The following is a 13,592-nucleotide window of genomic DNA, read 5'->3' on the forward strand; positions in this document are numbered from 1 at the left end:
GAAGGAAGGCCTGACATGTAATCCATGGAGATGGATTCCCAAGGTCGACTAGGGGTAGGAAGCAAAGTATAGAGGCCTTGCTTCTTGATGGTCGGTTTGGCAATGTCGCGGCCAGTGCAAGATCTGATGTACTTCCTGACATCCCGTCGAAGATTCAGCCAATATAAATACTTCTGCAATACTGCCACCATTTTCTTAACCTTGAAATGTCCAACATCTTGACTGCAGTGTTCTTCCCAAATGATCTTGGCACGCTCGCTTGAAGGAACACAAAGGTGACCCAGGTGGCATAACAAGGCATCCTGGAGGTGAAAATCTGGAACATGCTAACCTTCCAAGAGTGTCTGGTATGTGTGGCCGAATTTTGGGTTTCTTTTGTCAAGAAGTGGCCAATCATAAGTCTCGTGCCCACAAGAGTTGAGCATGGTGGTTAACGCCATAATCGGTGGTCAACTAAGGCAATCTGCAACATTATTGGTGTTTCCCTTCTTATACTTGATATTCAAATGGAACTGTTGCAGGTATGTGGACCACTTCTGATGGCAATCATTCTGCAACTTCCCTTGCATCTGTATGAACTGCAGGGGCTGATGGTCTGTGTGGATGACCATTTCCTTCCCCAAAATGTAATGCTTCCATTGTCGGTAGGCTTGCACAATGGAATACATCACTTTGTGATAAGTGGGATACTTCCAGATTGTGTTTGAAAGTGTCTCGCTGTGATATGCCACTGGATGCCCGTGTTGAGTAAGGACTGCCCCAATAGCATAGTCAGAGGCATCTATCTTGATCTCAAATGGTTGTTGCAAGTCTGGTAATACGAGCACGGGTGCCGAGTAGAGGCGATGTTTCAACTCTGTGAATGCCTTCTATTGATATTCAAAACAAAATAATTTTTCTTTTGCTCCTCCCTTGGTGACTTGACTCAAGGGCCAAGTGATATGAGAGAATCCCAACACGAACCTGTGGTAGAAGTTGGAAAAACCCAGAAAGCTGTGGAGCTCTGTCAGAGTGGTTGGAGATGGCCAATCTCGAATGACTTGGATCTTGGCTGGATCCACATGCACCCCCCATTCATCAATAATATATCCCAGATACTGAACTTGGGTCATGCCAAAAGTGAATTTCTCCAAATTCGCACATAACTTGTGTTGCCGCGGTGTTTGGAGAACCTGTCGGATGTGGTGGAGGTGCTCTTCCCAACTCTAGCTGAAGCTCAGGATGTCATCCAAGTATATCACTACAAGTGAGTTGGTGAATGGCTACAAGATGTCATCCATTAGCCTCATGAAGGTTGTAGGAGCATTCCTCAACCCGAAAGGCATAACCAACCATTCGAAAATGCCCTCCTTGGATTTGAAGGTAGTCTTCCAAACATCAGAGGGTTCGATTGGTACCTGGTGATATCTTGACTTCAAATCGATCTTGCCGAAATATTTTCCCCCCTTCAGTTGGTCCAGAAGGTCATCAATCCATGGGATCGAGTATCTATTCTGGTCAATGATCTTGTTCAGCGCCTGATAGTCAATACAGAGTCTCCAAGTCCCATCCTTCTTCTGTACCAACACGATCGAACTCCCACAGGGCGATGAACTCGGTCAGATGTGACCTTTTTGTAGCAGCTCCTAAATCTACCTCTTGATTTCAACATTCTCTAGAACAAAGCGCTGATATATTGGTCCATTGGGCAGTGACGCACCTGGGGTCAGATCAATGGAGTGCTTGACCTGAGAATGCAGAGGAACCCCTGCGGGGGAGGTGAAGATGTCCTCATGCTCCTCCACGACCTTGTCCATCTGTAGTTTTCGTGTAGAGGGGCCCTGTCTAGAGGTCATGGCCACGGTCTTCTTCTTTCCCTGAGGGCGTATCATCAGGAAAACAAATTTCCCTGTTTTGGAAATGAGTTTACTGCATTGTTTTGTAGTAACCAAAGAGATGGCGGTAGGCAGTGCTACCTCCGATATCCTATACAACTTATTTCCTAAAGTAACAATAACAACACAAGGCCTTGATTCATACATAGCGTGTCGCTTCCACAAGTATGGTTGGCCTAATAATACATCACAAACATCAAGGGGAGCAACATAACATTATACCTCATCCGTGAAGGGATTGGTGTTGTATGGAAGGCGAAACTGTTGGCTCATGCAAAGATCTATCCTTGGTGAAGCCACCCTGATGATGTACGGTTGGGGATGTGCTGTGGTCAGTAAGCCTAGCCACTTCATGACCTTTGCTGAAATGAGGTTCTTTTGGCTCCCGTTGTCGACAATGAACTGTAGCGGGGAACCCTTTACCCACATTTGGGAGTGGAAGAGGTGCTCCTCCTCCTCTGGATCTTCGGGTTCCTCCTTTAGGATCTTCGTGGTGGCAACAATGGCATTGGGCTCCACACCGATAACCTACTTCTCTTTGTCATTCCCCTTGTCGGGTTCTGACTCGGAGTCAGAACATCCATCTGATTCCGAAGCCTTTAGCTTGGCCACCAGTGACTACTTGGCCCGACACTCACTTGTGTTGTGAATGGAGCTCTTATGGAACTCACACCACTTTCCCGTGTCCTTCCTCAGCTTCACATTGTTGTTCTTTGCTTGCGGCTTTGGCAGGTTGTCTTGGGCCACCTCGCCTTGGCTTTGTCCTTTGTTCTACAGTTTGGGGGCACCTTTCCCTTGCTTCTGATTCGTAGATCCAAAGTCTCATTTCTTCTATTTAAACTTATTCTCAATCTGGAAAACGTATCGGTACGCCGTGCCGAGTGAGGAGATGTCCCGGAACTCCATGTCATCCTAGATGTACCTGTGTAGGCAGCCATGGTATTTGAGTACCAAATGATGCTTAGTATCCTTGAAACCCTACTTTGTGTGAAGGGTATGAAAAATATTGGTAAACTCCAGCACATCTTGGTCCCTTCCCTTCCGTAGCGTGGTCCACTTTATGTATTCATCGTCATAGCTTCCGACAGGGCAGTACTTCTCCTTGATGGCATCCCAAAATAAATTCCAAGTGGGAGCAACTGAAAACAGTGAGGCCATACTTTCATCCTTCTGCTCGTAGTAGGTTTCCCACCAGTCCTTGACGTGGGGGGCAGCTTTGAGTAGAGCGAAAGTAATATTTTCTTGTCCGGAAAAATCATGAACACAAAAATACCCTTCTAGTAGATTTAACCATTTATCTACAATGTCTACATCTATATGACACTCAAATGTGGGAATGTGAAAGTTAACTTGTACCTTAAAGGGTGTGGCGCTTCCAGAGTGGTTGCTGGAAGTAGATGTGTCACTCCTGGGTAGCTGCTGAAGGATCTGGGCAAAGTTGTCCATCATCGTGTTCCTTTATCGCTCGAGGGCCTCTTCAAGCAAGATTTTGATAGGATCTCCTGCCCCCTCATCTTTATTTTCATTTTCCATAGGAGGCCGTCGAGATTTGCGAGGCTGGTCTCGCAAAGGTTCGACTAGTTCGAGCCCTAACTCCTTATATCTCGACCTCGTTGGGGACATGCAAAGAAAAACAGAAAAAGAGAAAACCGCTCTGATACCACTGATCCAGATTTAAACAAGAACACACCAAATTATAGATATAACCAAAAATACAGAGATGCAACAGAAATAATACTTCATTTCATTAATGTAAAATACTGAAATATGCTTAGTAACAGAAATGGAAATAAATTAGCTTGGGCAATGGTAGCTTATCCCTGAGAAGAGATGTGGAGGCTAAATGCCTTTGAACTGTCTTACAATGAGGCTCGAAGGCCTATTTATTGTTGAGAAACAATGGAAAGCCCTAAAAATCCAAAAACCTAACCCTAGGAGATGAAGCACCAAACTATGGGCCCTGTTTGGGTAAATTGTTACATCAACTTCCTGGGGTTGTAACTTTTGCATATAATCTCCGTTTGACATGCAAAACACCATGTTTGAAATATCTATCAGAGGAATACAAATTTTGAGTGAGCAACATCGGTCCATGGACCCATGTTGCTCCCAGTTTTCCCAAAAAACGTCGTTTAGGGCCTCAAAACGGCTCCAGAAGTCCAGGGCCCAAAAAACTGCTAAAAATAGTAAACTGTGCTACAATTAAGGAAACTGAAAAAAATAAAAGAAACAATGGTGGGGGTCCAAGTGGAATTGGCGGGTGGCCACCAATATCCACCTGGATTAAAGCATGTCACGATGAACCAAGCGGAGGACATTTAATTGACAAAAGAATAACATACAAGGCTCTTCAATAAGGATACAACTGACCTACTCTTTTTAGGGATGCTGAGGAACATGTTTGAATATGTGATAGATGTCAACAAATGGGCCAATTAGTGTAATCCGATGACATTCCTCTTTAACCACAAGCATTCACCTAGCCTTTTGAAAAATGGGCTCTAGATTGTTTAGGAAAAATTGCTCTAATGTTTAAAGGTGAGAGGTTTATTTTAGTTTAAACTGATTATGTAACTAAATGGGTAGATGATAAATATCTTCTCTACACCACTGTAGAAACTTTTATTGAGTTTCTATTTGAGAATATCAATTCCTATTCTGGTGTGCCAAGAGAAATTATGATAGATCAGGGAATGTAGTTCACATCAAAATTGGTGCAAAACATCACCAAGTAATATAAGGTCAATCACCAAAAGTCCTCTCTGTACAATCCACAAGTTGATGGGAAATTGGAATCAATTAATAAGGTCCTTGAAGAAATATTTACCAAGACCATATAGATGCATCATAAATATTGAGAATATTGGATTCCCAAGATGCTTTAGGCCTATAGGACCATATGGAGGGATACCATCCGATTTACACCATATGAGCTGGTGTATGGTAAGTAGATTCTTCTCCCAATATAATTCTAGGTGAAAACATTTAGAACCATATCTCAGTTGGAGATGGAACTTTTAGAATCCCAACAACAAATAATAGCTTAATTCAATGATTTGTATAATATGTGCCATGAGGATCCCCGAGGGTTAGCTAAATTGGTCGAGGTCTTGTTTCTAAAGCACCTTTCCATTGGAAGGTCATGGTTCAATTCTCCTCGATTCCCTTGGGGTTTGGATTTGATTAGTTTTTCTAAGGGGTGTGGTCCCTTCAGGGTGGACCTACCCTGATTTTTTGTGTAAAAACAAATATGTGCCCTGAGGTCTTTCAACATATAACTCTCATCCAACACTAGAGGAGTAAATGGCATGATAAGTTCATATAGAAAAAGCACTTCAAACCAGGTGAGTAGGGTTTACTTTTTGATTCAAAATGTAAAGATCTCAAAGGAAAGTTCTCTACATATAAGATTTATAAGGCCTTTGAAAATTGCTTGATTAGAATCAAGACAATTGATAAGGAAGGTACTTCTTTATTTTTATTGGACATAGGTTGAAAGTGTATCAAAACTCTCTTAGTCAAGAAGAGTTCATTCAACATGTATCACAATAGTTCGAGCTAGAATTAGTGTGCAGTAAGGGATTATAAGCCCATTGCAATTTATCTTTGATTCCCTCTATCTTTTCCTTTTTGAATAAAAATTATAGAAGTTAAAAAAATAAAAAAATATATGAAAAGAAAAATGAAAAAGTAAAGATAAAAACAAAATTCCAATTGTGAAAACTAATCTTTGGCGCAATTTGATAAGAGTTTTTGCTTGAAAGATGGGAAGCTGGTGGGTGAATACCTCCTCAAATCTTCTAAAGAAAGTGAGGCTTCTAGTTGCAAGAGAAGCGAAAGGATATTTTCTCAGAAAGAGGAAGTTTTTTTTTTCCTTCGATTTCTTTAAATAACGATCTTGAGTTAGTCAGAAACCAAGGTCGTGAAAAGCTTCTTCGTTACAGAGCTTGAAATGGTCATTCTTGCTAATCTTGTTACCCAACTAGTGATCACCTATGCTATAGTTATTTAGATGGGATAGCCCCCTCTTCATCAAATTTCTCTTCACCAATTCTATTTTTTATTTAGTTTGTAAAAAGAGAAAATAAAAGTTTTAGCACCAGCATCAACACTTTGGTTTCATTGTCTCAAGGAAAAGGCACAACAAAAGAGATATAAATTTTTTTCTTCCTCCAATATTTATCTTACATGGATATCTTCAACATTTAGTTCTTTTTATTTTTGGTCACTAAAAACACATTTGGATCCTTTAAAATAGAAACTTGTAGGAGATTGGTCTTGAGAAATGTTAAAGGAAGCATCAACAATCTTGTTCTTGCACCTATATGTTTTCCTGTAACCAACACACAATCCTATACCTCTAGTTATAGGAACACATAATGGTTATAGGACTACTTGTAGAATGTAAAATCAAGATAGTATGTACTTCCTTTGGTTCTAAAGTATGATATGATCATCGGATGAAGTTCTGAAGCCACCAAATGACTTCAGAGCCTTCCTCTTCTTCCTCCATCCTTTAGATCTTGTTATACAAAAAGGATCAACTTTGTTCATAAATTAAACAAGGTGATTGGTTCTTATTTTGAAAAAAACACTAGCATTTGTCTGAAAAATTCATGTTTAACAACCTCATCACTCTAGCACTCAACAACCTTAACATTCTCATTATTGGAAGCCTCAATATTCCCATAATATACAATTTTAAGGTTCTGTTTGCAAACATGTTTCAAAGCATATGGTAAGATTGGAGGTATGCATACTCAATTAAGTTATTTTGATATGTTAAGAATCATAATTATATACAACAAGACCATGGTCATCATTAAGATGAGTGACTTTCTCCACCATCGTATATGACATCCCTCACCATGAAACCTTGTCACATCAAGTTCTACCATATTTCTTTCCACCACCTCAATTAATAAGTGCTCATTATTGATTGATACGATCTGCATGCACTATCATTTAAAAGAGTGCCTTCCTACTTATCTAATAATTGAATTTTGGGATGAGTTCCCTCGACCAAAAACCTAACTTTCCACTCAATTCATCCTCCCATTCTTAATTCAATTATCCCACTTTTTGAATAGAAAAGGACCATTGAAATGCAAAGAACCTTGATGCTTACTCTACTAAGTCGACATGGGTAAACTGGGAATAGTAAGGGAATATCCATATTAATTATATTTTTGGAAGCATATCCCAAATACAATGCTTGTAAACCAATGCAAAAAGACACAAGATACTTTCCATTCATCTGAATATTTTGTGGGTATGACAATATTGTCAGCCAAGCTTTCACACAAGTATTTGATGGAATAGTTGTAGCATTAGGGATCTTATCATGGATGTTTTAGAATAGTCAATGGATCAAGCCACTAGAATCCCTTAAATCGGTGATTAGTTGTTCAAAAACAAGTAGATTGAGAAGTGGGTGTGGAGAGGATTTTTGTGCTCAGTACTTGAATCTTGGCTAAGGAAAAAGGGTCCCAAAGGTCATGGATAATTGACAAATGGTATATCCTTCTCTTTTTCATGCAAAAGTATATTACGTGTGAAGGAAGGTATGTTATAACCTTTCTCTACCATATCATATTTTTGCTCCATTTTGAAGCATGAACTTGTCAATTTCACTTTCTATTTGCATAAGAGTCTTGGCCATATGGAAAAAGGAGTGCGATAGAACCCTAGGAATGTGAACCATATATTTTATTGTCATGGGTTGATAAATATTTTAAATTTAGAATAACTTAGGAGAGGGGGAAATACACGGGAAGCTTTTATTTCTATAAATTAGTTCAATGCTCGACCCAACTACCCAGGAAAACACCTAGAGAATCTAACAAAGAAATAATTTAAGAAGATAGTAGTGAAAAAGGAGCCGAAAAAGAGGAGAAAAAATAGCGGTGACAACATATTTTAAATTGAACAATGTGGGAAAACCTAAAGAAGGTTGATAGAGTGAGAAATTAGTCTCTTGTCACTAGAAGGGTGACTAGAAGCATGGAAAAATGAGGATCACTATAATAGATAAAGGAGGACTCCTTGCCACCTATGGATCACCTCAAAGAATCCTCACCCTCTCTTCACTCTCCAGGTTCCAAACAAGCCATAACTCCTGAAATTTGAAAAAGGCTACATTAATTGACCATGTGCCTACTACATTCAACCATGACAAATAAAAAGAAACCATAGCTTATTTAACTATAAGACTTAGAACCATATATTCCAACCCAAACATTTTTAATGTCCTCCTCCATGACACTATTGGCCCATATACTCCCACTATGTTTGAAAACATTACTAACTACTATGAGCACCCTATATCAAATACCTCATATAATGTTCCAAGTGGGCCTTCACTTATAGAGCCAAGAAAGAAAAAAAACAAAATTTCAAAATTGAAGGCCACAATTGAAGAGTTTAAGGTGTTGAATCATTATTTTAAGAATGAGAAATATATCCTCAAAAGTTAAAATGCTCAGCTACAAAACGAAATCGATAGATTTGTGTCAAAGAATAAGAAAATGTACAAATTGGCAAAAAAGTGGCATTATCACCCAAAAAATGATCACCTAGCCATTTCTTACTAGGTTGATTGAAATGCACCATGTAGGATAGATTTTACCATGGTAAACCCAATTTCACCATAGGAAATAATTTAGTAATCCATCTTTCCTAAATTATTTCTCATTAAAACCCAAAAAACCCCATGAGAATAATTAAACAAACCATTATTTATTTAATATTCTCTAAAAATAATTATTAAATAATTATTTGATGATTATTTTGTCACCTTTGACTTAATCATCTTGGAATAATTAAATAAATCACTATTTATTTATTATTCCTTATTTTTATTTTTGGAATAATGGTTAAACCATTATTGAATAATTATTTCAAATTCAGAATTTTCTTAATTTTCACACAGTGATTAATAAATAATTTTTATTTGTTAATTACTTTAAACACTTTCTAAATAAATATATCTGACCATTTTGAATATCTTTTCCCTCTCAAAAATATAATAAAGTATTCATAGTGACTATATTTTGATTTTGTCAATAATATTTTATTATTTTCTAATTCCTAATTTGGCTCAATACTTTGTTATAAATAGAGAGTTTTTCCATTCATTCTTCACCTTGACCATTTTCATCATCACCACTATCGTCTCATCATATTTGAGCTACCACTTGAGTTCAAGCTATTTTTGATTTTTTTTCCCATTGCAAGTTGAGAGAGAGAAATATATTGATGAAGCACAAAGATATCGAAAGGACCCATCCCACATAGGGGGATCTATAGACCCATGTTTATAAATTATCCTCACCAATTGTATCATTTATATTAAATTGTTTATTCATATGATCCATTGGGTTGCTACACTTTTATCTTTGTTGTTATATGTTTCTGGTTGCGTATGATCTTTCGCTGTAGGTCTTTTCTTATTTTTTTCATTGCAGATCTGAAGCATAGACAACCATACTTTGTTGTTAGGGTCACTTGTCACCAGTTCCTTAAGTGAAGCAATTTTGGTACACTTCTATGAAATATTTACACTAACAAATGGTGCCAAATGAACCACTACCTAGTCATTCATAACAGAGCATTGGAAAATAAAGTGAAGGCAATAAGAAAGAAGAATGGGGCCAATGTGAATATCTCCATTGGTACCCACTAAACTAGGAAATTATAACATTTTTAATCAGGATTTTGTTTTGGTCACCCATACCCAACTTGATCGATATGTACTAATTTGATAATTTGCATTTTTTTACGTGAGGACATGCAATAAATTTTGCCTGGGGGAGATGCTAGTGTTCAAAATTGACATGGTTTTACTGCCAATATTCCTCCATTTTGACTGTATATAACACCCATTTTTGACCAAGTGATGGCACCCTCTAATGCATATTTTCACAAAAAGTCACTAAAAGAGACCTATTAGGTAACTTGTTGATATGATACATTTATTCCAATGTTTTAGCATGATTAGGATACTTAATTAGAGGTTCTATGCTACTAATTATCATTTTCAATAGATCTGATAACCTCCACAAGTTCATGTACCCGACCTCCAAGTTCGTGATGATTCCACCACTTTTGGACAAAAAGGGTGACATGGGTTTTCTTCTACACATCATCAATATACTTTGGTATCCATCAAAACAAATTAAGGGTTATTACACAATGCACTAGCTATCAGTCAAAATCATGTTAACCAAACCCAAAATTTGGGGATGTGAACACAATCATTGGGTCTGCACAGATCAATTTTCTAAATCACACATAGAGAACCACTTTGAAGTTGAGCAAGTGGGATCACTGTCTTGAATTGGATGGGAAATCCACTCACATTTTCCTTTCTTAGCTCTTGTTGAGATCTATCATTGTAATTGATGAGCGATATGGGGGATCCAATGGATACACCTACTCAATCTCGTTCTCATGTATATGTATAAATCCTAACCCTTTGTGCATTGAACGATAGGTGAGGCAGAGGATAGGAAATTAGATCGATTAAAATAACATTTCTTTTAGACTGTGATCGACCCATTGTTGGGTCTACCTACACTCTGATTCACATGTAATTATTTGGGATCAAGCTAATACAAATGTAGTGCATTGTTGTTGTTTCACGTATGATCTATATGTAAAATTTTCATCTAGTTTAGATCCTTAAAGCAAGTGACTTAGTTGGTTGGGGGGGCCTACTAATCCATCCATGTTTACCTTGCATCTCACTATTTATTACCTCTTTGAATGTGTGTCGTAATAATATGTTCTGAATACCTTGTTTTGGCTTGATTCATGGTGTATAGGTTTGTTGTATATTGCTTCTCACATTGCTATTTTGTATTGTTATATGGTTTTTTGTATGTTTCTCATATTGTTGCTTTCTCGTGTATGTATTGATTTGTGGATGTTTACTATGTTGAAGGTTTGCAATATCATTTGTGTTAATATTATTTTGCATAAGTGTGTGTGCTATAATTTTGTGTTGTAGATATACAAAAATAGACCCATTCCCTTGTCCAAAACAAAGTATAAATTCGTATGACTAATTTGTATATGATCTCATGAAATTGAACCTTGGAAAGACCTTTGTTTTCCATGTAAAAGTAAACAGGTTTCATTTCTTTGCACAATTTGGTGTGTTACCATAGAATTCATTGACCTTTCCAACTTTACTTTTGAATTGTAGTGTGTGAAGAGTGTGCACTGAGGGAAATGTCAAGATTTTCTTCGCTCCTGGTTATATAATGACCATTTGGTATATTTAGAATAATAGACAAGGTCTTGAAAATCAAGGACATTGTAGGCAATGCCAATGACCTCAATAGACTTAGAATTCTTACCCTTTCCATGCCTTTGCTTGTGGATTTTACCCTCATAATGAACTAAATTTGAGACTGAGATTAAAGCTTATTAAATGAGATATGAATGCAACAAATTTCTCGTGCAATAATATTATCTTGTGAAATCCATATAATAATCTTCATGATGTCTATTGTCTAGACGACGAGTTCCTTGTAATTTTACTTTTAGTTTGGTTTAATTTTCCATGTCATTTCCTTTCATAGTTATAGGCTATCCACCAGTAATATGGCCTCTACATAGATAGTGTAGTATCTCAAAGTTTACAAATGTCCTCATTGATAATTTAGTTTCAAATATTTAAGCAATTAACTTGACCAACACTTAGTTATGAGCCTTCTGATTTCATTGATAACTTGCACATACCTTGTCCTCCAATAATCTTGACTTGTTTAATTTCAAGGTCATGCTCTTGGAGTATGGTCATCCAATTAGCTCGCTTATCCCCCAACTCCTTTTGAACTATAAAAGTTCAAATGGATGGATGAGGTACTATAATTTTTGTATGATACTTCAAAATAAAAGATCTAAAGTGTTTTACAGCTTTAAACAAATCATAAGCTTTTTTATCAATATTTGGATAACCCAATTTTACACCTTGATATCCTCATCTCATAAATTATATTGGCATTTCAAATATTTCAGAATTTTTCTATATTAGAAAATCTAAGAGACATCAAATGAAAAAGTATACAATATACATTTTATCTCAAAATTTTGACTCACAAGAGTAGGTGCTTGTGTGATTGCTTATTTAACAGACTTAAAAACAATTTTTTTCCCTCCCATTTAAACAAAACATTCTTTTTAACCATTCCTATAGTGGTTGCACTATCTTAGTGAAACTGGGGACAAATCTTCTAAAAACAATTAATTTCCCTAAAAAATATTGCATAGCTTTCTTATTGTGTGGGAAAGAAATTTAAGATGTTTCTCTTGTACTCTTGAGATCTATTATGATTCCCTACTTAGAAATAATAAAACCCAACAGTTTTCCTTCGGTAACAACAATATGGTTTTCTTTGGATTAAAATAAATCACATATTTTCAGCAACAATCAAAGATTTGTCTTAAATATTGGATATGTTCATTTGTATCTCTAGAAGACACTGTGATGTAATCCAAATAATGATAGATTTATTTATTAGGCCTCTAAATGTAATGTCCATTGACCATTGGATTGTGACTCTTGCATTGATTATACCAAAAGGCATTTTTCTCTATGAATAGATGCCTCTTTTGGTTTTGAATGTAGTTTTGATTTATCTAGTTGTGGGAATATAATTTGATTGTATCTAGAAAATCTATCTATAGAGAAAACATTGCAAAACGAGACACACATTGTAAAAATTTGTTCCATAAGAGGAATATGGTAATTATTTTTGTCCAAAGACTTGTTCAAATTTTGGGAATCAATACAAATTATAATATGCCTATTCTTTTTCCATACTAGGAATAAATTTGAAGCCCACAGTGAATGTTTAACAAGAAAAATAATCTTAGCCTTTAAAATTTTGCTTAATTCTTTCTTAATATATGGCTCAAGTTTAGGATGAATTTTCCTTAATTTTGTTTTATTAGTTTAACTTCACTCTTGATTAGTATGAAATGTAATATAAATTTCTATCATATACCTTTAAATCATTGAAAGTATGTGCAAAAATATCTTTATATTCCTTAAACAATTTAATAAAATTAGAATGTTGGATATCGCATATTGCATTGAGGAATTGTTTGTATTACAATTGGTTAAGCCTTTGAACTTATGCCGCAAATCATAAAATTTCTCTAGTTGAAAAATTGATTTTGGATTATCATTTTTCTGAGGTAGTTTGAACTTCTAGAGAGGAATCATGGATTTCATTATTATGTCAATCTTCATCAATGATGGAATCCTTAAAGGTAGTTTCTTGAGTAAGGGAGTTTATAATTTTGGTTATCATTATTAAACACCCTCCAATTGGTAACATTATCACAAATTGTGTGTCTAAAGATTAATTTTATAGAAAACTTGTCATGGGAGAAGTTCTCTGTAGGCATTATGTAACATAAAGAATTCCTATTTATAATTGAAGATAATTATTTTGTATAAAAAAATATTTATTGGTAAGAAAAATGAATGAATGATGAGACAATAATCCTTATGACGATTTACTTATAACATTAATTGGTTATGAGGTCAAAGGGCACGTGCCCCTTGAATTTTCATTTAATTAATTAATTGATTATTATTTTTCTTATAACAAATTAACTTGAATGCAATATTTGCTAACAAGTTAATATTTGAATTTTTGGAGTGAGACACTGAAACAAGTTCAAATTTGACAAAATTACATG

This window comes from Pinus tabuliformis, chromosome 9 (assembly GCF_031772625.1).
Source record: "Pinus tabuliformis cultivar Carrire ecotype Pingquan chromosome 9, CPIR1, whole genome shotgun sequence".
Classification (NCBI taxonomy): Eukaryota; Viridiplantae; Streptophyta; class Pinopsida; order Pinales; family Pinaceae; genus Pinus; species Pinus tabuliformis.